Source organism: Pongo pygmaeus, chromosome 3 (genome assembly GCF_028885625.2).
Source record: "Pongo pygmaeus isolate AG05252 chromosome 3, NHGRI_mPonPyg2-v2.0_pri, whole genome shotgun sequence".
Taxonomy (NCBI): Eukaryota; Metazoa; Chordata; class Mammalia; order Primates; family Hominidae; genus Pongo; species Pongo pygmaeus.
In genome coordinates this window covers 10,734,266-10,761,390 of record NC_072376.2, presented here as the reverse complement: position 1 = coordinate 10,761,390, position 27,125 = coordinate 10,734,266, and the positions used below count along the sequence as shown (strand labels likewise).

General features: G+C 34.8%; 1 long non-coding RNA gene across 1 annotated transcript in view; it reads right to left on the bottom strand.

The window, feature by feature from the left end:
* Positions 1 to 3,055: 3,055 nt before the first annotated feature.
* LOC134739252 (uncharacterized) overlaps positions 3,056 to 27,125 on the bottom strand; it is a 224,723-nt gene continuing 200,653 nt past the window's right edge. Inside the window, exons 3-5 of the long non-coding RNA XR_010125864.1 lie at positions 6,504 to 6,664; positions 6,292 to 6,368; positions 3,056 to 5,251 (exon numbers count right to left, since the gene is read on the bottom strand). This is a non-coding gene — a long non-coding RNA (uncharacterized LOC134739252). The remainder of the gene's footprint in view (positions 5,252 to 6,291; positions 6,369 to 6,503; positions 6,665 to 27,125) is intronic.

The window sequence follows — 27,125 nt, the reverse complement described above, 5'->3', positions numbered from 1 at the left end:
AGTGCAGCTGGTTTTCACTGTGGAGTTGGCTTTATGAATGTGTGGCATGATCTAGGGACTTTGAATCTTTGGACTATTTTGACCATGACAGGTTACTGCAGGTTATTGTGACACTGGCCAGAGTTCTGTGATAGCTTATATAGAAGGACGCCCCAGCAAATGTGAAGAGGGCTTCTGAAGTCCCAACAAATTTGTAGACTGCCGGTGGCTACAGGTCCCAGCACCATGATCTTGACCTGTACTTAGTTTACGTGCATGAAGAACAGGGAGCATGAAAATAGTGGTGGCCTCAGAGATATCAGTTAAAAGGGTCAGCTGAGGCAAGAATTTGATTAGAGACAACATATCATCACTAAAGAACTTTTAGGCCTCAGTGGTTGAGGAATATGTGCTGTGCTTAGTCTGAAAGAAAGTGAATTATGAGTGTGTTACAGGGCACAAGGGTAGTTCTAGGTTGAAATTGTTAACACCAGGCCTAGGGAAGAGGCTAAATTGGCTGCCGAATTTTACTTATGATTCAAGTTGAGGAAGGAAATTGCAGGTCTAGAGCCAGTACCAGGGTATAAGTCTGTTCTCACACTCCTATAAAGAATATCACCGAGACTGGGTAATTTATAAAGGAAGGTTTCATTGATTTACAGTTCTTCATGGCTGGGGAGGCCTCAGGAAACTTATTATCATGGCTGAAAGTGACGTAGGCATGTCTTACATGGCAGCAGGTGAGAGAGAGCATTGAAGGAAGCGAAACCATCAGATCTTGTGAAAACTCACTATCACGAGAACAGCATGGGGGAAACTGCTCCTATGATCCAATCACTTCCCATCAGGTCCATCCCTCAATATGTGAGAATTATGGGGAATACAATTCAAGATGAGGTTTGGGTGGGGACACAGCCAACCATATCAACCAGCTTTTCCATGGGGTCAAGTATCAACTAACTCACCCTCCCACTATCAACACTATCTTGTGATAAATTAATTCTGTATCTCTTAATTACTTATAAGAGGGGAAACCCTCTCGAAGAAGGGATATTTTTATGTCTTAAAAATTTGAAAGATAAATGAAGGAGAAGCAACCTTAGTATTTCAGAACTGAAAAATGCTTTATCATAAGAAAGTGTGGGGAACTCCATTTACTTCGTACAACCCCCATTCAGCAGACATGGAAGCCAGGAGCTTTTGAATGTTATGAGTGGAAAAGCAAGCAAATCCATTCTGACTTATCAGGCAGTATTTATAAGTAAATTTTATTGATATAGTAAAAAATTCCAGAATTAATATCTTGGTGAGAAAGTTTTCCAATTGAGTTAAAATTTCAATTATTAGATTTTTAAAAAATAGCATGAACTGAATGATATGCCAGCAAGGTCTCCACCAAGATATCCATCTTCTTTTAGCACAATACTAAGTTTCTGCTGCAGTCTTTGGCAATACAAATGATCAGGTTGAAAATATTTTTCTCTGTGAAAACTCTTCTAGAAGCCATGATGGATTGCTCTGTTTAGCCAGTTCTCAGAATAAATGCCATTGCTGTGATAATCTTTTCTTTAACAGTAACTTCTTGGAATTTTTTAAATAGTGAAGAACTTCAGAGACTCAGTGTTAAACAAATACAACTTCTGAGACCATGAAGAAGAAAATACACCCCTTCCAATGAGAAAGAGCTCAGTTTTCAAATGCTTAAAGATCACTGTCTGGTCCAATGTATTGAGAACTCTTCCAACTGACACCAAGTGGCCAAAAAATTAAATGAGTTGGAGACTTTAAAATCTGTTAAATTTTAACTCACAAGTATCAGTAAAAAAATGATTTGGACCTTAATTCTTTGGAAGCATTATATTTATACTTTAAGTTGCAACATAATTTAATCTCTCTATTTTAATATAGGCCCAGTAATGTTATAGTAGCAAAAAAAATGTTATTTAAATGTGGGTCATCTCATTATTGACATTTTGTGATTCGAGTATAATTATGTTATCACTCAAGTTCAAAATGGATCTCCTACTAGGCTATTTTGGCAATGTTACTGAGAAAAAAAATGTGAACCAGAAAATCAAATAGAGATTAAATTTTCAGCCTTAGAGTTGTTTTAACCAATGTGCTCTTCTGACCCATTTTAGAGTCTACAGGGATTGGGGAAGGTCAGCTCAGTTCAGTTCATTGATAGTTCTAAAGGGTATTCATTCCAAGAAGTAGTGTTAGCATTGGATGTGGGGCCTCATCTGGGAAGGGGACGAACTGGCTTGTTAAACTTGTGTTCTTTTCCCTGGGCAAGTAAAGCACAGTTCTAAGAGAACACAATGCGGAGGAAGGAAGGAGGAAATACTTCTCCTTTCTTGTGGATTGAGATCAATTAGTGGAACACTCTGCTTCTCTCTGTCTCATTACCATTACATCATGGAAAAGTTACTGACTAATCTTAGAGTCAATTGGGAAGTAATAAACTACATTCTTGACACAATTTCTTTGAAGCCTCTATTGCTTTTTGTCATATGTTGCACAGTTTTCTTTCCCTGGGAGCAGAGGCTTGTAAAGGGATAGCAATACCTGCAGATGGAAGAGTAAGGCTTTCTAATTTAAAGGCAGGAGCCAATAGCAGAGGGTCTATCTGCGTGAGGAATGCACTATGTCCTCCAAACTCTGCTTTCTCATTAATAAAGGTGATACCTTGCTTCCATCTAATGATAAACTAGTTTATTTTTTAGCATTGTTTCTTCTGCACCATCAAACATACAGGGTAGGGAAAATTTCAGGATCTTGTGCAGAAGGAAAAGGGCCTAAAATGAGTCAAACCTTGTTATCTGGGATGGATGTACCCACCTATGGGACAGTAAGGAGAGGGAATACAGGGTGGCCAGGATTACGTGGGGTGTGATAATTCAGGACACTCTTTCCGTCTTGAAATAACTCTGAGTCAGCATCAATTGTCTTTGTGTGCCAAGCTTAAATGAGGCAATGCTGAAAATGGGGCTGACTTGTTCCATTTTTGTGTGTGTGTGTGTGTGTGTGTGTGTGTGACATCACCCCAAACTGCTGTTTAGTGAGAAATGAATCCTGAATTCATTAATGCTTTTTATTCTTGCATGCATTTCCCTATGGATCAAGTCCTGGAGAAGTTAGAGACAGTCCTCATGAGGCAGTTAAATGGTGGGATAGCCTGGGACTATACAATTTTGTGAATCATGCCAGTGAAAACACTCAAATATGTATAAGCCACCCTTATCAATCAAGGTCTTTTTGGCTCAATTTTAAACTTACTTAGAGTAACAAGAAACTTCGTCTACCTTTGAACATGTTGAACTTCAGCTGATTGAGGTCTCCCATATTTTTCTACTGCTCTGACCAATACGAAGACAAGCAACACTGTCACCTCTTTCGTTGTAAACATATTTCTCTTAACTCAACCAAGCATCCCACTAAAACCTTTCTGTGTGTCACAGTACTGATGTGTTCTCTATGTGAAGCAGAAGGAGCACTGGCATTCTCCTGGACTGGAGTTCTAGTCTGGACAGGGATACATACTACAATATCTTTAAATTAATTTCCTGGCATTTTTAAGCCTCAGGACTCTGTTATGTAAACTGAAACATCACTGTAGCTTCATTTTGGTGATTACAAACAGCCATACTACAACTCTGAAGCCACCCTACCCATGCTCAAGTCCTGGTTCTTCCTCTTATTAGCTCTGAAGACCTTACCCAAGTTAAATAACTACTCTATGTCTGAATCTCCTCATCAGTAAAATGGACATATCAAGTGTATTCCTATATCATAATGTTGTTCTAATAATAGGTGAGTGAATAAATTTTAAGTTATTAGAGTAGTGCCTGACATATAATTAGTGAAACACAAGTGTTGTTTTCAGTTATAACAGATAAAACCCTCAAACCTTTTGTTTGGCATTGAAGACTCTGCATTAATGAATTAATCTGTTTCTCAACATTCACTGCATGTGTACTCTAGAGCAGGGGTCTCCAACCCCCCAGGCCACAGACTCGTACGTATCCATGGCCTGTTAGGAACTAGGACGCAGACCAGCAGGTGAGTGGCAGGTGAGCGAGTGAAGTTTCATCTGTATTTCTGGCCTCTCCCTCTTACTCACATTGTCACCTGAGCTTCACCTTCTGTTAGATCTGCCAGCCATGACACTAGATTCTTATAGGAGCGTGAATCCTATCGTGGACTGTGCATGCGACGGATGTAGGTTGCGGGCTTCTCATAAGAATCTAATGCCTGATGATCTGTCATTGTTTCCCATCTGCCCCAGAGGAAACTGTCTAGTTGCAGGAAACCAAGCTCAGGGCTTCCAATGATGCCACATTATGGTGAGTTGTATACTTATTTCAGTATGTATTACAATGTAGTAATAATAGAAATAAAGTGCACCATAAATGTAATGTGCTTGAATTATCCTGAAAACAGTCCCCCCCATCCCAGTCTGTGGGAAAATTGTCTTCCATGTAACCGGTCCCTAGTACCAAAAAGGTTGGGAACCGCTGCCTTAAAGAACACAATATTTGCTAAACATCATGAGGTCAGGCCCATGTCTAATCCATTGTTTTATTTCTAGTATCTATCCATGCTATCTATGTAAATATACATATATTAAGTGAGTTAGTGAATTAATCCATGCCACACTAAAATTTACCCTCGATCTCTATCTTTGTCAGAGACATTTATATTCTGTGCCTTTATGTTCATAAATGTTATTTTCTGGGTGTTCCTCTCCTACTTCTTTCCCAATATAACTCTGACCTGTTCTTCAAGGTCTAGTTCAAATGTCATCTGTTTAATTAAGATGCTTTCCCTGGAAAGGGCATCATTGTTCTGAAGTGAGAAAGAAATGAGGAGCAGAACTGTAGCAACGCTTTCCAAAATTTTGCTGGAATAGAGCCCAGCAACATGGAAGAGTGGCAACAGGAAAATATGGGGTTTGTGTTCATCCTGAGGAAGGTTTGGGGGGCTTTAGCCTTGCCCCTCAAATCTCCTTTTGTCCATCCAGAAAATTTTGTTTTTGGTTCACTTATTCCTTGATAGAAAAACCTAACAGTTTCCTTATTGCAAGTAGAGATCATAAAAATATGTTTAGAATATTTTTCTAACTTTCATTTTTGTTCTATAATTCACATTCTAAGTTACGATGATGTATTTCATATGCACATAGAGCAACATGACAAGTTCTCCAAATTCTGGTCCAATCCAAATGCTTACTCTTCACTCCTCCTATAAGGAAATTCTAGAAACACCATTGCTTGAAGATGAGGGAAAAAAAAATAACGTTAACACAGGAGAACTGGCACTATGTTTATATATGCATTAAAACAAGAAAATGTATTTGCTTTCACAATACCCCTTTGACTTTTGTCAGAAAAGCATTAAAATCGTCATTGTATAAATAAGTAAAAAATGGAGGCACAGAGGTTGCAACAATTAAAAATAAAATTTAAAAAAATGTAATGAGTTGAGTGCAGGGCAAAATTCTGAAACCTACTGTAATTATTACAAACTTGGTCTTTTATTCATGGTATCTTAATGTTAATGGAAAGTAATCTGTATATTTTAATTCCATGGCCAAGATAATTTAGATGAAAGTGTTGCAAGTCCTCATTATTGATAACCACTCATGAATATTATGACAAGATTTAGTTTTTTGCCTTGTAGTTATAGTTGAGCTTCCACATTCAAGCTGGCCTTTAATTTCTTAAACACCATTTTGGCTATGTAGAAAAATATCAGAAAAAAATAATACAGCCTTAAGGGAAAAAAGTATAATAATTATCGTATTAACTCACAAGAAAGCTTTGTGCATTAATCTGGAATCTGGGCCTTTAGCCCACATATCCTTAACATAAATACCCTTTTACACAGATGAAAAGTGCAGAAAACTGAAATCTGAAAAAGTCAATTATTCCTAAGCATTCTCCAAAAGGGAGAAAAGCCAGTGCTTTATGCCAACTGGCAACTTATATGAGTCTAAAATTGAAACTTGTTCACTGTTTAAGTTCTAGAACAGTGGACCCCCAACCTTTTTGGCACCAGGGACCAGTTTCATGGAAGACAATCTTTCCACAGACTTGTGGGTGCAGGGGGATGGTTTTGGGATTAAAACCATCAGGCATTAGATTCTCATAAGGAGTGTGCAACTTATATCCCTCACATGCACAGTACACAGGGGTTCACACGCCTATGAGAATCTATTGCCCTGCCACCACTGATGTGATGGGAGGCAGAGCTCACTGATGTGATGGGAGGCAGAGCTCAGGTGGTAATGCTCTCCTGCCTGCCACTTACCTCCTTCTGTGCAGCCCAGTTCCTAACAGACCATAGATCCATATCAGTCCATGGCTCAGGGGTTGGGGACTCCTGATCTAGAAGGTATCAGCATGATAATATCCTTTTGAATTCATTCATATACTGAAAGCATATTATATGGCAGCTACTGTTTCAAATACATGGCGTAGGATCCCCCCACATCCATGTCTTCTCTATGATTCTAAACTCACTGAACAGACTTTTTGGCAGAGGCGTGGAGGCCTGATCATCTGACTCCAAGGACTTCCCAGGGATTTTCAAAGTGGGCCCAAGGACAGAGAGTCAAGCCCAACAGTGGCAGCTACAGGGCACGTGACTCAAGGGATGACAGTCATCATGTATCCCAGCTTTTCTGGAAAGGGAGAACATAAAATAGACATGCAAAGTCAGCAGATACAAGAAATATGAAGACAACTCTCTGGTAGTTATGAAAGTACTGGGATCCTTCCAATTTTTTTTCTTTTTAAATAAAATATTTCAATTTCTGTTTATGCGTCTTTAAATCAAAACATGCCTTATTTATGCAAGAGTCTAGTGGTAGGAAAGAAAAAGCACTGTATCTTTTAGTAAGTGCAATAACAGAGAAAAATCTAGGGCACTGTGGGAGTTTAGAAAATAATTCTCTACACCAGCATTGAGGAAAACAATATTTACTAGAGAGGTGTGCTAAGTTATTATTTTTTGTTTTGTTTCCATGTGTATTTATCTGTTTCAACATTTTGTAGAGAAAATCTGGAGTTGTGGGTGGGAAAGTATACAAGATAGTCATGCTAAGGGCTTTAGGAAGATGAGGAAATTATCAAGATAAGCCAGAGTCAAGAAAATATGAAACACAAGAAAATTCATAGTGATTGACAATGGTTAGAGCAGAGGCTCATGTTGAAGAGTAAGAGGAAATAAGCCTTTAAGACCCTGTATCTGAGTTCTTAGTTGTAAGCACTGTAGAAAAGTATGTATTGGATCAAGCAAAATGGCTTACTTCCTTGAAATATGGGGGAATAAATCTGTGTAAGTATGGCTGATCCAGCTGGTTTCCTGCCAATTCTTGGATGGGTCATCCTAGTCCAGAGTACCATGGAAAATTGTCCACACAGCTTGAGTGATTGATTTAAGGGTCTACGCATGTCTCAACTCAGAAATCCAAGCTCTCCCAGGACTATTCTAACAGCAGTTCTAAAAGCCTCTTGCATTGGAGGCCAGGTAGATGTGAAGCTTGGCAGTGCTTGGACACATACTCAACCATACGGAGAATATCAGCCTGTAGCAGGTAAACAAGAGCCCAGCACAGAAGAAAAGGCAGAGCTACAAGACGACAGTGCCACATTATTTTCATTGGAATCTATGTACCCATCTATGCCTGAGGTAAGATCTACCTCATCCTTCTGAAATACCATATTTTGATCAATTTGGCTCCATGGGGCTTCTGTTACTTGCAATGTAAAATATACCAATTACACTCTGAAGCTGGAAAGTGTTTCTCCTATTGGATAAATGCAATTCATGTTATAAAATTAAGAGCTAGGAGACAACACAGATAACATGTGCACCAGCTTACATTGTGTCATAGATGAAAAAATTGAGAAATAAAGCAGGCAAGTAGCTTTCCCCATACAAGTTGAATTGGTATCAGAGAAATCCCTTCATTAGCAATTGGTAGGTATTCTATTTCACAAGTGTATACATCTGCCATTAACTATGCATGATTGCATATGTACATATATATGCACACATGCAAGCATATATATAAAAGGCAAAATCATGTACTCTATATGTTTTTTATATAGTATGTTCAGACACACATATATAAAACCTAATGCAATTAGTACTATCTATCAACAATGACTTGCTTGACTTCAGAGTGGTTACTTTGCACAATGAGAACAGAATAAATATATGTGGACTTTGGAATCACTGGGTATAGCTCATTGGCCTGAAATGACGCCAGGGCAGAGAGGGGCTTATTTCAGGGTAGAAGATCCAAATATATTCTTCATATCATTTTATCTATTGCTCTTTTCAATAATTTAAATATTATTTCTTTATTTCTTTAGGTATGTTTCCATTTTACTTTTAGGATGACACACTAAGGTCTAGGTGATTGCTTCAGCTCATTACTCAGGATGCCATATCACTGCTGGCTAGAATATTTCTTTGGCAAGTGTTGTTACCATGTCCACCAACTTTATATAGCATACTTGGTTCAGATTTGGAAGCACTGTTTTTTTTCCTCATTTAAGTGGCTTATGATTAGGGAGGCTGACAAGAATTTAACATGAGTAAGCCTCTGGCAGTGAGAACAGAACTTCTTAATGCTCAGCAGTTAGCACCAAAGACATCAGCACTTGACAATGGAATTAAGCTGTCCTTTGACAACAAGAGTTTATGATGACAGTCTAATTGTTCTTTCTCCCAAAAATATCAAAGAGAAAACTGTCCTGTCCTAGCTGCACAAGGAATAAAGAATATAAAAATCTTATTATGCTTCATGCCCGTTAGAAAACATTTTTTAAAATTAAAACATTAAAAATGAAGCTCAAGTAAAATTTAAAACATTCCAAATCCAATTGAAAACTATTTAGAGAGGTTGAATTTTTCAAAAGCTATGGAGACTTGATCGTATAGTAGAGGAAAGAACAATATTTTTAGAATGAAATAGTCCTAGAATAAAAAACAATAATAAATCCTGGTTTTATGAAGTTTTACCAACATAATTTTCTAAGCATCAGTCACACCTCACATGTCTTAGATTAGGATTCAAAATTTTGAGGCACAGCAATTATATCCTAAGAACATACAATATCAGAGAAACATATGTATTGAAAAGGAATGGAGGTAAGGAAAGAGGGGATGTTACCAAGTTGGTCAGTATTTGGTATCAAGCTCAACGTATAACTCAAAAGCATTCTCAGGCTCTTCCAGATGCATCTGACAACCTCTTAGAATTGAAAGATGGTTTAGGCATCATCTACTATAGTGTTTCTACAAAATCCATGTCTAATGTGTATTATTGCTGGGCAGCGACAGATCCAATTCAATAACTTTATCTTCTATGTGAAGAAACAAAAAAATGGTAAAATAAATTGTTCAAGGTCACATGAAGTTTTTTGTCAGAACTGGTTTTAAATTAGGTCACTCTCCAATCTAAAGCCATTTTTCCTTTTTTTTTTTTTTGTCTGAAGCAACATCTTCCCAATTAATCACCCTCTGTTCTTCTTGGACTCCACATAGTATTCTAAAGAGCAAGAATGGCTCGTCTCTTATATTTATTAGAGGACCGACCCAGTCGAGTGCCAATCATAGAGTAAAACATAAAGTGACTGTTGTAGGTTGAAATGTTTCCCTAAAAAGCCCTATGTTGAAGGCCCCTAATACTTCAAAATGTGCCTTTATTAGGAAGTAAAGTCATTGGAGATATAATTAGGCAGGTTAAGAAGAGGCCATTCTAGAGTACAATGGGACCCTAATCTAATGTGACTGGTATTCTCATGTAAAAAGGAAATTTGGACATGAAGGTGCACATACACACACACATACAGAACACCATATGAAGATAAAGGCATAAATAAGAATGATGCTTCTAAACAACCAGGAATACCTAAAAGCAGAAATAAGAATGATGTAAACAACCAGGAATACCTAAGATGGTTAGACAATTACCAAAAACTATGCAATGGCCATGGAATGGAATGGAATGTTATTCTGCCATATAAAAGCAGAACATTATAGAATATGTGACCATATGATGAACCTTAAGGGAATCAAGCTAACTGAAATAATATAGTCACAGAATAAGTGCTGTATGATCTCACTTACAAGTGGAATATAACAAAATCAAATTCATACAGGCAGATAGTAGAATGGTGGTTACCAGGCACGGATGGGGAGCAGGGGAAATGAGTAGTTGTAGGTCTGAGGATACAAACTTGCACTTATGTAGGGTGAATAAGTCTAGAGGTCTAATGCATAGCAGAAGAATTATAGTTAATAATATTGTGTTGCATATTAGAAATTTACTAACAGTAGATTTCAGACACTTTTATCACACATACACACAAGAGTAACTATGTAAACAGATGGATACGTTAGTGTGATTCACTGGTAATCATTTCAGTATGTATATGTATATTAAAATATCATATCATACAGTTGAAACATACATCTAAACAGCAGCATAACACACATAAGAAAAATAAGCATAGTTATATCTATCTATTTTTTATACAAAGACGCCATTGGGCATGAAACCACACAGAAATCATGACAATAAGAGCACAATACACATAGATTACTTGACTCTAGTTTTCTCATCTCTAAATTTGTATAATAAAATTTTACTTTCAAATTTGCTTTAATGGTTAAAAAAAACGTACACATGCAACATGCTTGACACTAGGAGAGTTACCAGAAATGGATAGCCTCTCAAATTCTGTCAATTTTGAAATGGTAAGGTGGTTCTGATCTTATCTGTGTGAATCCGGAAGCGTCAAAATACTTCACATTCAATTTTTTTAGTTAGTTACTCCCAATTTGATGAAATGAGTTCATAGCATTTTGGGGAATGAGGTTACAGCCTTGACAACAGTGCCTCCAAGGAGAAATGCCCTCTAGTGGATGTTTTATCTCCACTTGGAGGATACTTGGGAGGATCTCTTAAGTATCAGTTTTTTCCTCTAACATATTTTACAAGTTAAAAAATATATATTTTTTCAGAACAGTCATTAATACATTACTTTACTTCTTGAAATTTACTATCTTCAGATAGATTAGATAGTGTTTTGATGGAATCATCTAAAACAAATTCTGATAAAATACAGACTAGTAACTCATACATGTGGATTTTATCACTGATTCTAAGGGTGGCCTTTGGCAAAACCTGGTTTCTTCATATTTTTTTCCCCTACCTGAAACATGAGAGCTCAAAATACCTGACATCGAGTAATCTAGCTGGAGAAATATCAATTTTGTGTCTAATCATATTACACTTGATTGTAAAGAGAAAATAATAAGTCCCTTCTGTAATATTTACCTAGGTATATCATATACATGTAGTTTTAATAAGCAGAATAAATGTTGCATATAGTCTAATACAAAAATTCTGATTTGAAAGCAAGACTCCTTTTGTATATAGTGTCATGTTTTATATTTCAGGGGGAAAAGAGTAAAGATTTGAGAATCAAATTTTACCCTGGGGAGTCCCTGATATAATTCCAGTTTTCCCACTTCAGAAGATTAATCTTGAAAAGCTTAGGGAAAGAAAAAATGTGTAAAGATGGCTTTTAAAAGGAAAAGGTAGAAAAATATAAATGTAGTAAAATAAGAATTTAGCTACAAGGACTAGGCTACAATTTGTTATTCAGAGTGCAAAAGACGATATTTATGAATTTAGAATATATTCAATATTTGTATATTTGTTTTATTTTTGTTATTTCTATTTTGATTTACTTTTATCTTATATATAATATATGGTACCTATATATAACTTATAAGAGTGAAAAAATATATAATAAATAACTTATGAGTGAAAAAATATATAATAAAATATTTTGGGATGCATGCTTTAAATCTGATAGTTAAACATGATCAATGAGTCTTTCAAGCCCAGAAATAAATTTATGCATTATACATACAGTCAACTGATCACCAATAAGGATGCCAAAAACACAAAATAGTGAAAGGAGAATATTTTCAACAAATCGTTTTGGAAAAACTAGGTGCCCCCATACAAGAGAATGGATTTGGACCCTTCACATACACTATACACAAAAATCTACTTAAAATGGATTAAAGACAAACGTAAGACCTGAAATTATAAAACTACTGAAAAAACAATAGGGAAAAAACTATACGACATTGGTCTGGGCAATGCTTTTTTGGAATTGACCCCAAAAGCTCAGCCAACAAAAAAACAAAAATAGACAAATGGAAATTCATCAAACTAAAAAGCTTCTGCACAGCAAAATAAACAACAGAGTGAAGAAGCAATCTATAGAACAGAAAAAAAAATTTGCAAGCCATACATCTGATAAGGGCTTAGTATCCAAAATATATTAGAAACTCAGAGAACTCAATAGCAAGAAAACAACCTGATAAAAAAAACCGGACAGAGGATCTAAATAGGTATTTCTCAAAAGAAGACATAAAAATGGCAAACAATTATGTAAAAAATTTCTCAGCATCACTAATTAGGCAAATGTGAAGTGAAAACACAATGAGATATTACTTCACACCCATCAGGATGGCTATTATATATATAAAAAGACAATGTATTGGTGAGGATATGAAAATAATTTAAACATTTTAATACTATTGGTGAGAATGCTGACTGGTAGAGCCACTTCGGAAAATAGTATAAAGGTTTCTCCAAATATTAAAAATAAAACTATCTTATGGTCCAGCAATTCCTTTTCTGTCTTTGTGTATACATACATATATATACACACACACATTCAATAAATGATTGAAATAAAAATCTCAAAGAGCTATTAGAATGCCCATGTTCATTGCAGCACTATTCACAACAGTCAAGATATAGAAACAAAGAAATATTACTCAGTCATTAAAAAGAAATGAATTATACATTTGTTACAGCATGAACAGATCTGGAAGACACCATTCTAAATGAAATAGCCAGTCTCAGAAAGGCAAATACTGTATGATTCTACTTATATGAGGTATATACAATTTTCAAACTCAGAGAATCAGAGAAGATAGTGGTAGTTGCCAGGGTCTGGGTTAGGGGAAGGAGGAGTTGTCATTCAAAGGTATAAAGTTTCAATTACACAAAATGAATAAGTTCTGCAGATTTTCTGTATATCATAGTGTCTATAGTTAACAGTAATGTATTGAGTACTTAAAAATTTGTTGAAAGAGTAGATCAGATGTTAAGCATTCTTACCACACACACACACTCACACACAAAAGAGACATAAGAAAATTTTTGGCGGTGATGAATGCACTTGTACCTTGATTATACAGATAATATCATAGACGCATGCCCAAACTCATCAAATTGTATAAATTAAACATGTACAAAGTGTTTTGTTTGTTATCGATTATACCTCAATAAAGATAAAGAACGGAAGGGAAAGGCAGGTGAGGAGGGGGGAGGGGAGGAAAGGGAAGGGAAAGGTGGAAAGAAGGAAGGAAAAGGAAATCATGACGGTAGCATTATGTGCAGGTGAAAGTTACCAGACTTTCAGAAGACAAGTAAGGTCTTCTCACTTGGAGATTTCTGAAAAAAAAAAAACAAAAAAAAAATTAGGAAATAAGTTTTAAGGACATGTTAAGCAGAGTTGCACACTAATGTTACAGTTCAATGAAACTGACAGCAAATCATCAGACATACAGTCATTTCCACAATACCCAGACTAAGATTTTTACCTGAATATTTTCTGCTTTGTTTATATTTTACTTGATTATCTGCAACTCCGAATTTATCTAATGATATCTTAATCCTCATTCAACGTTCTGTAGTGTAACAACAACAACAACAACAGATTGTGGCTCAGAAATAATAAAATCCTAAAAAACAAGTATGGTAAAAGGTATCCTTTATGCCTAATGGGTCATTGTAATGTAAGTCCAAGTAGGCAGATTTAACAGGTGTTGTTTGATTGGCAATAGTCTTGCTCCCCCAAGCCTTTCCCTTGAGAGTGAGTGAGACTTTTTCTAGCTGTGTTGGTCTACATGCAGCATAATGGCTAAATTTTAGGTAAAAGTGTCCCTTCCTAGTAGAGAGCACAATTTGGCCTCCCATGATAAATATGTATGTGTATATATATATAAAAATATTTATATATATAATATATATAAAAATATTTATATAATATATATAAAAATATTTATATAATATATAAAAAAATATTTATATAATATATATAAAAATATTTATATAATATATATAAAAATATTTATATAATATATAAAAAAAATTTATATAATATAAAAAATATTTATATATATAATATATAAAAAATATTTATATATATATTTTAATAATCTATATAAAAATATATGTAAATATATATAAAAATAATATGTAAATATATATTTAAATATATAAAAATATATAAAAATATACATAAATATATAAATATGAAATATATAAAAAAGTGTATATAAAATATATTATATATTTCTATATAAATATATATTATATATTTATATAAAATATATATTTATATATAAATACATATAATATATATTTATATATAAATACATATTTTATATATTTATATATGTGTATATATTTTTATATACACTTTTTAAATATATTTTATATTTATATATTTATATATATTTATATATTTTTATATATTTAAATGTATATTTTTATATATCTTATATATTTATATATCTTATATATTTATAAATATCTTATATATTTATATATAAAATATATATTTTATATATCTTATATATTTATATATAAATATATATCTTCTACATTTATATATAAAATATATATTTTATATATCTTCTACATTTATATATAAAATATATATTTTATATATCTTCTACATTTATATATAAAATATATATTTTATATATCTTCTACATTTATATATAAAATATATTTTTATATATCTTCTACATTTATATATAAAATATATTTTTATATATCTTCTACATTTATATATAAAATATATTTTTATATATCTTCTACATTTATATATAAAATATATTTTTATATATCTTCTACATTTATATATAAAACATATATTTTATATATCTTCTACATTTATATATAAAATATATATTTTATATATCTTCTACATTTATATATAAAATATATATTTTATATATCTTCTACATTTATATATAAAATATATATTTTATATATCTTCTACATTTATATATAAAATATATATTTTATATATTTATAAAAATATGTTTTATAAATAAATATATAAATTTATATATAAATATATATAAATATATTTTATAAATATATTTTATATAAAAATATATATTTATTATAAAAAATATATATATTTTTCTTGCTTAAACACATCAGACAACGTCAAATAATCATGAGCCCTTTGATAAAATATTAAAATGTTAATCTTTAAAACTTTTATGGAAAATATGAAGGAAAGGGAGAGGAAATAAACAACAGTATTCATTAATGTTTAGTTATGCATTTATCCTTAATATTTTCTTTAGGGTATGTTTACAATTTGAAATTTCATGTTCCATGGACAAACTTTAACCACATCTGGCATGTGTGTCTTCCAAATGAAAAGCAGTAGATGTTCGTTTCTTTTCTATCACACTAGAAGACACGAGATATTTGGAGATGAAATATCATTATGATTGTCTCTGAAAGCTAAATACATATCCAAAAATGTTGATTGTAAAAAGCATTTGGGTGGCCAGTGTTCCAATAACTTGATTAGTCTGGGAATGCAAGCTAATGCTTATGAGCACTGTAAAATTAAATTCTAAATAGGTATATTGTTAATTCTTATGATAATATTACTACCAGTTTCCCTATGTGTACTGTTGTGGTGAGAAAATATAAGATTTTTCTTAAAAAAGAATGTTCAGAGACTCTATTAGGTTAAATTAAACATTGCTATAGAAAAACTGATGTTAAGTTCGTTGATTTTTATTTCATGACAGAAATGATGTCAAGGTTCCATTTCAAGGCCCTCATACTTGCTGTTCCAACTGTCTGGAATGTTCTCATTCCCAAATACATCTAACTGTCTCCTTTGGCCCTCCAATCTCTTCAAATGTTACCTTTCTCATAAGTCTTCCCTGTATACCTTTCCTAAATTTACTACCTCGTACTCCAATATTACATGTGTCCTACTATTCTGTTATGATTTATCACTACCTACCAACCTATTATCTATCTTGCTTGTTTACTATGCAAATGATAGGTTGTGTTCTGTCTGCCTCCTCCACAAGGAAGAAAGCTCATGAAAGAGAGACATTTGTTTATTGTGTTCACTGTTACATCTCCACGTTCTAGACTAAGGCCTGGCATATAATTGGGGCTTAACAAATGCTTTTTGAATAGTACATATAATTTTATTTATTTCTCACAACCAAGAAAAGTAGATATTATCTGTGCCCTTAGCTAAATAAACGGAGGGCCCAAAGATAGTAAATAACTTGCTCCAAACCTCAAAACAAGGAATAGTCTTTCTCTGAGAGATTAAATATGTAAAAGGAGAGCGAGGAACCTGGATAACACAGCTGAGGTGGGCTAGGAAGAGAGGTCAGACCTGTTATGTGGTTACTCAAGGAATCAGGGAGATGTCAATAGAGAGAAAGCAGGAAAATGAATTTTAGATCTTAGCAGAGATGGACAGAATTATAATCCATCATCTATGGACAGAGGGAGTTCCTGGAAAATGGAGATGTTCAAGGATGATGTGAATAATCAGAATTCAGGGCTGTTGCAGTGATGATTATATTCTGAGAAGGAACATGGATCAGATGTTTTTTAAGGACCCTGCACGATTTCCAAATATAAATTTTTAATAACACTTGGCTGCCAATGACGCCAATTACTAAGCTTCTCTGGAAAAAGAAAGGCTGGGATTTCCAATAGAAGTAACAAAAAAATCACGTTGTTCTATTTTGAAAAACTAAATTATAGCTCCAAGGAGAAAGCTTGAGGATGATGGAAATAGCCTTCACAGAGCAACTACTGTACCAAACACTGTGCGAGCCACTCCACTCACATTTTCTATTTTTCTGCATATCACCATTTCAAATGAGGATCCTAAGATTAGAAGTCAAATGACCTGCTCAAGGTGAAAACAGTGAGAAAAGTGCAGATGTAAGACACAAGGAGCCTTTCAACTCACTCCCAGCTCTATACTTCGCCAACTATGTTCTAGCTAGATTTGGTAAAAATAGGAAATAAATTAGTTCAAAAATATAGATAACAGAGAACCACTTAAGAGCATTTTTGTGGCTCGGATAAAGAAATCTGTAACTTTGTAAATTAGCTTTGCTTATCTTAGAATAATTTAAAAGTATTTAAAACCACTTGTGATGATGAGTTCTGAACTTGTGCTAAGCAGAATTGAAACAAGCATGCAGCCTTCAACTTGCATTGGCCATTTTTTTCCACGTTAGAAGCTGAAAAATGGTTATATGTTTCAGAATAAAACATTCCAGTATATTCATAACTTAGTGTATATTTTTAAAAGACAGGTAACTTGGTAACTTGGTTGATTGATTCATTTATTACTCATAAATTTGTTTTAATATATCGCCATGTTTTATACAGCTTTATGTTTGTCTTTTGAATTTTTTTAATCATAAAAGAAGCAATGACTCTATGAACTGTAGAAATCAGAAAAAAAATCCTAATCTACTATTCTTAAAATCTTTTCTCTCCAGGAATAAACTGTGTTTATCAAGCAACTTGGCATGGATTTATTAGTCAGCTAATAATGCAACAACAAACAGTTATATAGTATTTGTTCCATGGCTACACTTTCCTATATAATTAATTTAATCTTCACTTCGAATACAACATGCTATTGTATTTCCACTTAATAACAGTGGAAACTGTGGCAGAGATGTTAAGTAATGTGCACAAGGATACACAACTAGTGTTACATTTAGCACTGGACTAGAAATTTTGGGGAATTAAAAAATTATATTTGAGATGTATCACCCATCCTTAAAAAATAAAAAAATCTGAACTATTTGATGACTGAGTCAATTAACACATGGGTGAATGAAAGGATCAATAAATTACATAATTAATAAAAGAGCCAAAGAACAATATATATTATATGATCAAATGCTATCTTTGTGGTTATTAAATCAAATTTTTTGGAAATCTACAGACAAAGGAATACAGAGTAGAATTGGTGTTTAAGGGAAATGAAGTAATATCGAGCTTTAGAAAAGCAGAAGTAATCTAATTAATTTAACAAATATATATTATTCACATCATGCTGGAGAGTCATTGGACTACATTTTACAGCTATAGAAACATGTGTGGTATGTCCTCAACATCTTTCTAGTGGGAGAGAAAGATTGTAAACAAATAATTGCAGGAAGGTTTGGTTTAGGTGATGGTAGAATACCAATAAGATGTAGAAGTCTTACAGAAGAGAAAGGCAAGGCTGAGTGTTTTTTTAAATGTTGATAGAAAATGCATATGGATAACATCTGTAATTAAATTCAAATTACCATTCATGGCAAAGAGTTCTTGTGCCAGTGTCCCCATGCTTTAAATTTGCTTGAACTCATTTTTTAAACTTCAGTGAATGCTACAACTGAATGTTGTATACACCCCATAAATAGGAAATGGACCTTAGATTAGTTTTCTGTTTTTTGTGAAGCCAAATGGTGTCTCTGTCATTAGAGTAAATTAGTGCTCTAAGATTATTTATTTAACTAGCAAAATATGCAGATGCCAAATTTCACATGAACATTATCAACAGAAACTGTTGATCTAATTTCACATTTCAGAGAATCTATCTATACCAATGGCACAAGAAGGACTATTTTATTAAGATAAACATCTTTTGTAACTGAATTTCCCTTGCAGATCTGTTTTTATATATTTGTATATTATTCATCTTTTAAGAAAGTAGGAGATTATTGAGATTTAGCATTTTAAGTGGAGATGTGTCTAGGGGACTCAGAACGAATGTCAAGAATGACACCAGTCTAAGAGCACAATTACTTGCTTAATGACTCATAATTTGTGTCCAGCAATACATACTGTGATGGATGGAAGTGTTAAATACTTACAGTGAAGATTTCAGATGATACCACCACAACAAAGGGCATTTAGATAAGTCCAGGAATCAAAGGACTTTTACTGGTCATCAAAAATTGAAACGGCAGTTGATGAAGATTCAAAAAGTGCAGAAATTAAAATAAAAAACCTCCAAAGATTATCAGACAATATAGCATCCACAAATGGAATTAGAGTGGCATAGAAAATAATTATCATGTAAAGTTCTATTGTGGGATTACATTTCTGTTATTAAACCAATTTGGTCCTTCTTTGAATCCATAATGCTCATTTTGAAATCAATTATGTAATGTTAAGGGAGGTGGAAATGAAGAAAGGGAATGACACTTTTTAGTTACAACTAAATTTCAACAAAATTCTATGCTTTTGACAATGCGATGAGTTAAATGTGAACACTCTCCTCAAGAAAAAGAACACATTTGAGGACATCTTTATTGGATACACATAGAGTATGCACAATATTATCTTACAACTTGTGTATCCTTCTTATATATGTTAACGTATTGTATGTATGTGGACCATTTATGAATGAAACCAAACAATGAGTAATTATTTACTGGGGAACAAGTTCATAAAGTGGACCTTTTCTGTCCAGATTCACTGAATTCCTCCTTTGCATGCAAAACAGCCCATAATCAGGTGCCAGAATAGTTAACTGAGAGTCTACCTATCAAGATTGCAGAACCAACTAGAAATTGTATTTCAAATCAAAAGGATATTGCTAATTGTCATATTGCTAACTATGTGCACTTTTTCAATATGAATACTTAAGCCTCATTTTCCTTCTTTCTCTCTTTTTTTTTTTTTTTTTTTTTTTTGAGATGGAATCTCCCTCTGTCACCTAGGCTGGAGTGCAGTGGCTCGATCTCTACTCACTGAAACCTCTGCCTCCTGGGTTCAAGTGATTCTATTGCCTCAGCCTCCCAAGTAGCTGGGATTACAGGTGCGCACCACCAAGCCCAGCTAATTTTTTTTTAATTTTATTTTTAGTAGAGACGGGGTTTCAGCATGTTGGTCAGGCTAGTCTCAAACTCCTGACCTCGTGATCCACCCGCCTCAAACTCCCAAAGTGCTGGGATTACAGGTGTGAGCCACTGTGCCTGGCCTCATTTTCTCTGGAGATAGCCTGACTAGCTTTCTAGGATAGTTGGGATATAGCTAACTTATCCCATTTTGGAAAGAGCTCTTCTTCAATAATCTAGTTGGTGGCTTTCCTCAATTTACTTAATTTTGCTGCTTTCAGCATCATATTGTTAAAAATAGGGTTTCAGAATACCCACTTTTCAAAGTGATACCTAGTTCACTAATTAGCACAAAGTCCCTTTCCAGCTGTTCCTTTTCTGTTTTTGCTGAATCTAATACCAAAGCCCTTACAACTCACCAACCAGCGTAAGAAGCCGTCAGTTTCTAAGAGAGAGCGATCCAAAGATTCCCTGAAATGAATATGGAGCAATAAAAATGAACACAAGTATGGGATTCCAAACAGGGCTTTGCTTATTGGCCCTTCTGAAGGGACTCTAGTTTATTTACAGGTGACTAAGACCTTGGAAAAACAAGTGGACTCAATCTCTGCTCACTGAATCCTCAGCATACTATCTATGTAGCCTCTCCATTCTGCTTTTACCCTCCACTTTGTGAAGTGTCCTTCATTAACAGGACATGTCCAATAGAAACATCCTATGGAAACATGTCCTATAGAAACATCTTTGTTTACTTGTTCCTCACAGAGATTAAAAGGGAGGGAATCAATATATCTTCGTTCTAGTTTATCAAAACTAAACATGCACTAAATTGTACCTTTAGGAAATAGAAGAGGAGTCTTAGACTAACCCAAATTTTCCTTTGACATGTTTCTTCAAACATGCAGACCTTTTCCAGAGAGTGAAGAGGCAGCCTATTTGGATAATAATAGAATCATTACAGGCCAATATTTATAATGTGCCTTCATTTTACAAAAGAACTTTTGAACGATCAGGGAAAGCAACAGAATGCATTGTCAAACTGTGCACTAAAAAATAAAAAATGTTTAACAGTAACTCAAAAGCCAAAGTGTTCTCATGTCTAAAGATGGATTTCCCTGTCAACTCAGTACCCTGGGCCCCTTAAGCAGTAGCAGTAAGTACAATTTATTAATCAATTGAAGGGTAAGAAAGGCCATTGCTAACAATGTATCTTAAAGGATAAGGTATATTCATTTAGCTTCAAGTAAATTCTAATGTCTTTACATGTTATAATTCAACTTATGGAATCTTTATTGGTATCTCTACAAAGAAAGAATCAAGTAAATAATGTAGAAAGATATTCTCATGTTTCAAAGAATAAGAAGAGCAAACACTTTGTGTGATTATCTGGGTACATGTAATACTGATAAATGAATTTTTAATGGTTGCATTTGCAGTATCATCTATGTATGTATGTATATTTCCACTTAAATACTTATGATTTTTGAGTGGAGAATCAGAGTGTATTAAAACTCATTAAGAGGTCAGAAAATTCTGGTTTAAGATCTAACCCTGATAACAACCATGAACTTTTGAAAAAAGCAATTAATCTCCCCTTTGCTCACTTCCACCTATGCCAGGCTTTCCTGAAACTTTCAACAGTGTCCCTCAAAACAAGACCAGTTCACTCCTTGAAGTGCTAAGAAGCTCCCTGCACTAGGACCCACCAAACATAAAATGTAACCCATTTCTTGCACTCTTTCCTATTTTTCCCTGTGACTATGAAAGTACTGTCCTTTGTATTATTTTCCCATCGCTACATAACAAATTAGCACGTAAATAAATGCTTAAAGCAGCACAACTCCTTATTGTCTCTAAATTTTCCTATGTCAGAATTTCTGGGATGTCTAGCTGGGCCCTCTGCTTCAGTATCTCACTGGTCTTCCTCAAGTAAGATACTGTCTGGGGCTGAGTTTTCACAGCCAGTTCCAAGCTCATTTGGTTTGTTGGTAAAATTAATTGCTTGTGGTTAAAATGACTGTGGGCCTGAGCTTCCTGCTGGCTGTTGACGTAACACCAGGGGCCACTTTCAGCTCCTAGAGAGTGGCTATAGGAGCCACTCTTGTGGCCACATGCCATGTGGCCCTCTTGGTATGATGTCTACCTCAGAAAATCTTACTCTTTCAAAGCCGCCAATGTGTAAAGACTCTTCACAGGAAGGTCTAGGTACCTCGTTAAGGACTTTCATCTGATTAAGCCAGGAGGAGCCTGGCTCAAGCCCACTCAGGAGGACCTCTCTGGATAAAATAAACTGATTGTCTACAAATAAGAATAACTCTGTTGCTTTCTTCTTGTTTCCTATGTAGTTAATTTACATTTTTAACTCATTTTATTACATAGCAACTCAAATATAATATTGAATACATTTGTGGTAGTACATTTTTAATTTTGGTTCTTGTTTTTGACTGGAAATAAAGTACAGTGCTTCTAAGCACCAAAATGTGTATGTTTGCTTTTGATTTTTAAATAATCATCATTACATTTAGAATGTTTATCTTTCTGCTATTAGTTTGTTGTGTGAATTTTTGAAAACACCAAGGAGTATAGATTTTTTTTAGTATGTTACTTGCACCTATAAAATTACTTACTCTTTAATACCTAATGTGATATAATTAATTGATATATTTTATGATCTTGGCCATATATATGTCCTTGTGATAAATGCCACCCCGTATTTAGAAATTTCTAATATTTCTAATATTTCTAATATTTTTTCCTACACATGAATGAATTTTGCCCATAATTTCAGTTTCCATTCATCACTTATTCTATTTTGGTTTTAATAACTGAGTTGGAAATTTTCTTCTGTCTCTATTAATCTAAAATGGTTTTACATGATAAAGATTACCTAGTTTTTGAAATTTTATAAAAGCATCAGAACCTGGTATTAATATTAAAATTCTTTTAGGTCGTATATTTCTTCTAAAATCAATTTGTGTTGTGTTGTTTGTTTGTTTTTTAGTTTGGTGTTTCACTTAACTGGAATACAGTTGTTCATGTTTTAAAATTTTTTTAATCTTATTTTTTAAAGTCTTGTTTTTTCCTCTATTTATTTATACCTTTTCTTTTTTTTTCCTTTTTTTTTTTGAGACAGAGTCTCGCTCTGTCACCCAGGCTGGAATGCCGTGGCACGATCTTGGCTTACTGCAAGCTCCACCTCCCGGGTCCACGCCATTCTCCTGCCTCAGCCTCCTGAGTAGCTGGAACTACAGGTGCCCGCCACCACGCTCAGCTAATTTTTTTTGTATTTTTAGTAGAGACGGGGTTTCACCGTGTTAGCCAGGATGGTCTCGATCTCCTGACCTCGTGATCTGCCTGCCTCAGCCTCCCAAAGTGCTGGGATTACAGGCGTCTGTTTTATTTGATTAGTCTTGAGGAAAAAAGTTCTCTATTTTGCAGTTAGTCCAGAGTTGATTTTATGGTTTTAAACTTTCCTTGTTGTTTTATTTTCTATTTAGTTTAAGTTTTTTCTCCTATTTCACAATTTTCTTCTTTTCAATATCATCATGTTTATTCTGTTTGCTCTTCTGAGCCTTTACAGCTGAAGTGCAACCTCCTCTTTTTCTTCTCCCATCTGCTCCAACTCCTCTTCTTCCTCCATAACTTTCTTCCTTCTCCTTTTCCTCCTCCTCCTTCTCCTGCTCTTCCTCCTTCTCTTTCTTCTTCTTCTGCTTCTGCTTCATTTTTGGCTCAGAATATTCAGGGATACTCTCTTATTCTTTGACAGTATTTAACTACATATTTCAGATTTTGATATGTAGTGTTTTTAATTGGAATTCAGATTAATGTATTTTCTAATTTCAATTGCTCTTTTCTCTTTATCTTATAAAATTTAAAATAATATAGTTTAGTGTTTTTTCTAATTCAACTGAACTTTGCTCAGATGTGATTTATGAAATTTTAATTTTTAGAAAATAGCCTTACCTTATAATGTATTTTGTGACCACAATTTACAAATGTTTCTTTAAAAAAGTACTTTTTTCCTTTGTGTGAATTTTCCCTTTTCACCCTCTCTCTGTGTGTGTATTAGTCCATTTTTGTTGCTATAAAGAAATAAATGAGCCTGGGTAATTTATAAAGAAAATAAGTTTAGTTGGCTCATAGTTCTGCAGACTGTACAGGGAGCATGGTGCCAGCATCTACTCAGCTTATGGTGAGGCCTTAGGTAGCTTTTACTCATTGTGTAAAGTGAAGCAGGAGCAGGCAGTCATATGGCAGAAGTGGGAACATGGGAGACGGGGTTAAAGAGAGAAAGGAAAAGGGGAAGATCCCAGACTCCTTTAAACAATCAGATCTTGTGTAAATAAACTGAAAGAGAACTAACTCATTACCAAGAGGATGGCTCTAAGCTATTCATGAAGGATCTATCCCTACGACCCAAACATCGCCCACCAGGCCTCATGTTCAACATTAAAGATCACATTTCAACATGAGATTTGGATGGGACAAACATACAAATCATATCATTATCTCTCTCCCCACTTCTCTCTTTATCAATCCCTCCCTCTTTGTGAATCTTAGCCTTGGCCTTCAGATTTTACCACTTGATTTTTCACATTTTCTGTATTCTTAATGATCATTTTTGCCTGCTTGACCTAACCATTTCTAAAAAGGTTTTATTTACAAATGGTCAGGATTCTGTTATGGTGATGCTTAAAAATATCCCTTTGTAGTTGATATAGTACCAAAAAGAGAGGACTGTCCAAGGCTCATGGTTTCTAAAGTGAGAAAAGAGAACCACATCTAGTCTTTCTCATGTTTCAAGACACTTCTCAGAAAGCCAACTTTGGCCTCACTGTACAGGAAAAGAAGGTGTAACAGCATAGGCAGAATATCTGAGGCCAAGTGGAAACAAAGCAAGATGGTACAGCCCATTGGCAGTCAGCAAACAGATCTTTGTGGTGGCCCTGTGTACCTGCCAGTGGTGGTGCTCAATCAGAATAACTAGCAAACAGCATAGCCCACCTGCAAAGCTGAGCTGGTGGCTCCCATAATTTGTAGGATCTGGCTTGAATATCCCAGCCAAGAGGCCCAGCTACAAGCCCTACTCCAGGCCCCTGCCCAGCAAGAGTGATGCTCACCACAGTGCAATTTGGCAAAGAGTAGGGACTTTGCCAGACCCAGGAGTTTAAATGGTGCTCAGGTCATCTTCAAAGCTCAACCCAAGTCTCCACCTAGGCAGGGAGGTAAACCTTAACCATGCATCTCTATCAAGCATAACATCTGGTCTTATTTGTCCAAAGAGGGAACTCCATTTACCCTTGCGGCCCAGCCTGTAACTCTGTCCAATTTCAGATCTTAAATATCAATACCATCTGGCAAGAGAATATACTCTGTCGCTTGGCCCAATCAGAGCCAACTACATTTCCCAGCCATCAGCTCTGCTTGATTGCAGAATTAAATCAGTCATCTCACCTGACAAGGAGGCCCAGGGTTCAGTCCCACCTAGAATCACAGCCTATAATAAACAGTAAAGTCTATCTCTGCCAAGAAAATAGAAAACCTTGTAAAACCTGAAAGAATTGGCTATCTCCTCAATTGTGGAGAATTCAAGGATTACAAACATCCAAGAAATCATGACACCTATAAAACAAAGTTCCAACATTGAGCCCTAAAAAATGAGACTCATGAAATAACAGAAAAATAGTTCAGAATTAATCCTCTTGAACGAATTTAGTAAACTATAAAATATGTGGATATAAAATTAAAGGAAATACAAAAAAATACATACACAAATCATGAGTTTAACAAATAAATAGAAATTAAAAAAAAAAAAAAAAGAGGGCAGGTGCAGTGCTTTATGCCTGTAATCCCAGCACCTTCAGAGACGGAGGCAGGCAGAACACTTGAGATCAGGAGTTCCAGACCAACCTGGCCAACATGGCAAAATCCCATTTCTACTAAAAATACAAAAATTAGCTGGGTGTGGTGACATACGCCTGTAGCCCCAGCTACTCAGGAGACTGAGGCACAAGAATCGCTTGAACCCAGCAGGTGGAAGTTGCAGTGAATCAAGATTGTGCCACTGCACTCCAGCCTGGGTGACAGAGGGAGACTGTCTCTGAAAAAGAAAAAAAAAATAGAAATCCTAGGGAGGTAGAATACACTAAGTATATGAAAAAATGCAATAGAAAACTTCAACAGCAGGTGCAATGAGGCAGGAGAAAGAATCAGTGAGCTCAAAGACAGAACATTTGAAATTATCCAGCCAGAGGAGCAAAAGAGTGAAAAATAATAGAGAAAGTCTATGATAATTATAGGACATCAACAAAAGATCTAATTTTTATATAATAGAATTTCCAGAAGAAAAGCAAGAAAAGGTCCAAAGGGGAATATTTAAAGAAATAATAGCTAAAAATTTCCCAAATCTGATGCCAACGTCCAAGTACCGAAAGCAAAGAGGTCTTCAATCCAAAGAGGAGTTTACTAAGGCACGTCATAATCAAACTACAAAATCTAGGGACAAAAAATTCTGAAAGCTAAAAGGGATTAAAAAAAATCACTAAAAGGGGAGTCTCAATAAGACTACAGATTTCTCAACAGAAACCCTGGAGGACAGAAAAAAGTGGGATGATATATTCCAACACATCCTGAAGGAAAAATAAATGCCATGCAAAAGTACTTTATTCAGCTAAGCTGTACTTCATAAATGAGGGAGAAATAAAAACATTCCCAGACAAACAAAAGCTAAGGGAATTTATCAACGCTAGGCCTGCCTTACAGACACTACTAAAGGAAGTTATTTAAACTATGCAAAGGCCACTAATTAATAACATAAAATGATATTGCGAGAGAGGAGCCAAGATGGCTGAATAGGAACAGCTCCGGTCTACGGCTCTCAGCGTGAGCGATGCAGAAGACAGGTGATTTCTGCATTTCCATCTGAGGTACCATGTTCATCTCACTAGGGAGTGCCAGACAGTGGGCACAGGTCAGTGAGTGAGTGCACCGTGTGCCAGCCGAAGCAGGGGCGAGGAATTGCCTCACTCGGGAAGTGCAAGGGGCCAGGGAGTTCCCTTTCCAGGGGTGACAGACGGCACCTGGAAAATCGGGCCACTCCCACCCAAATA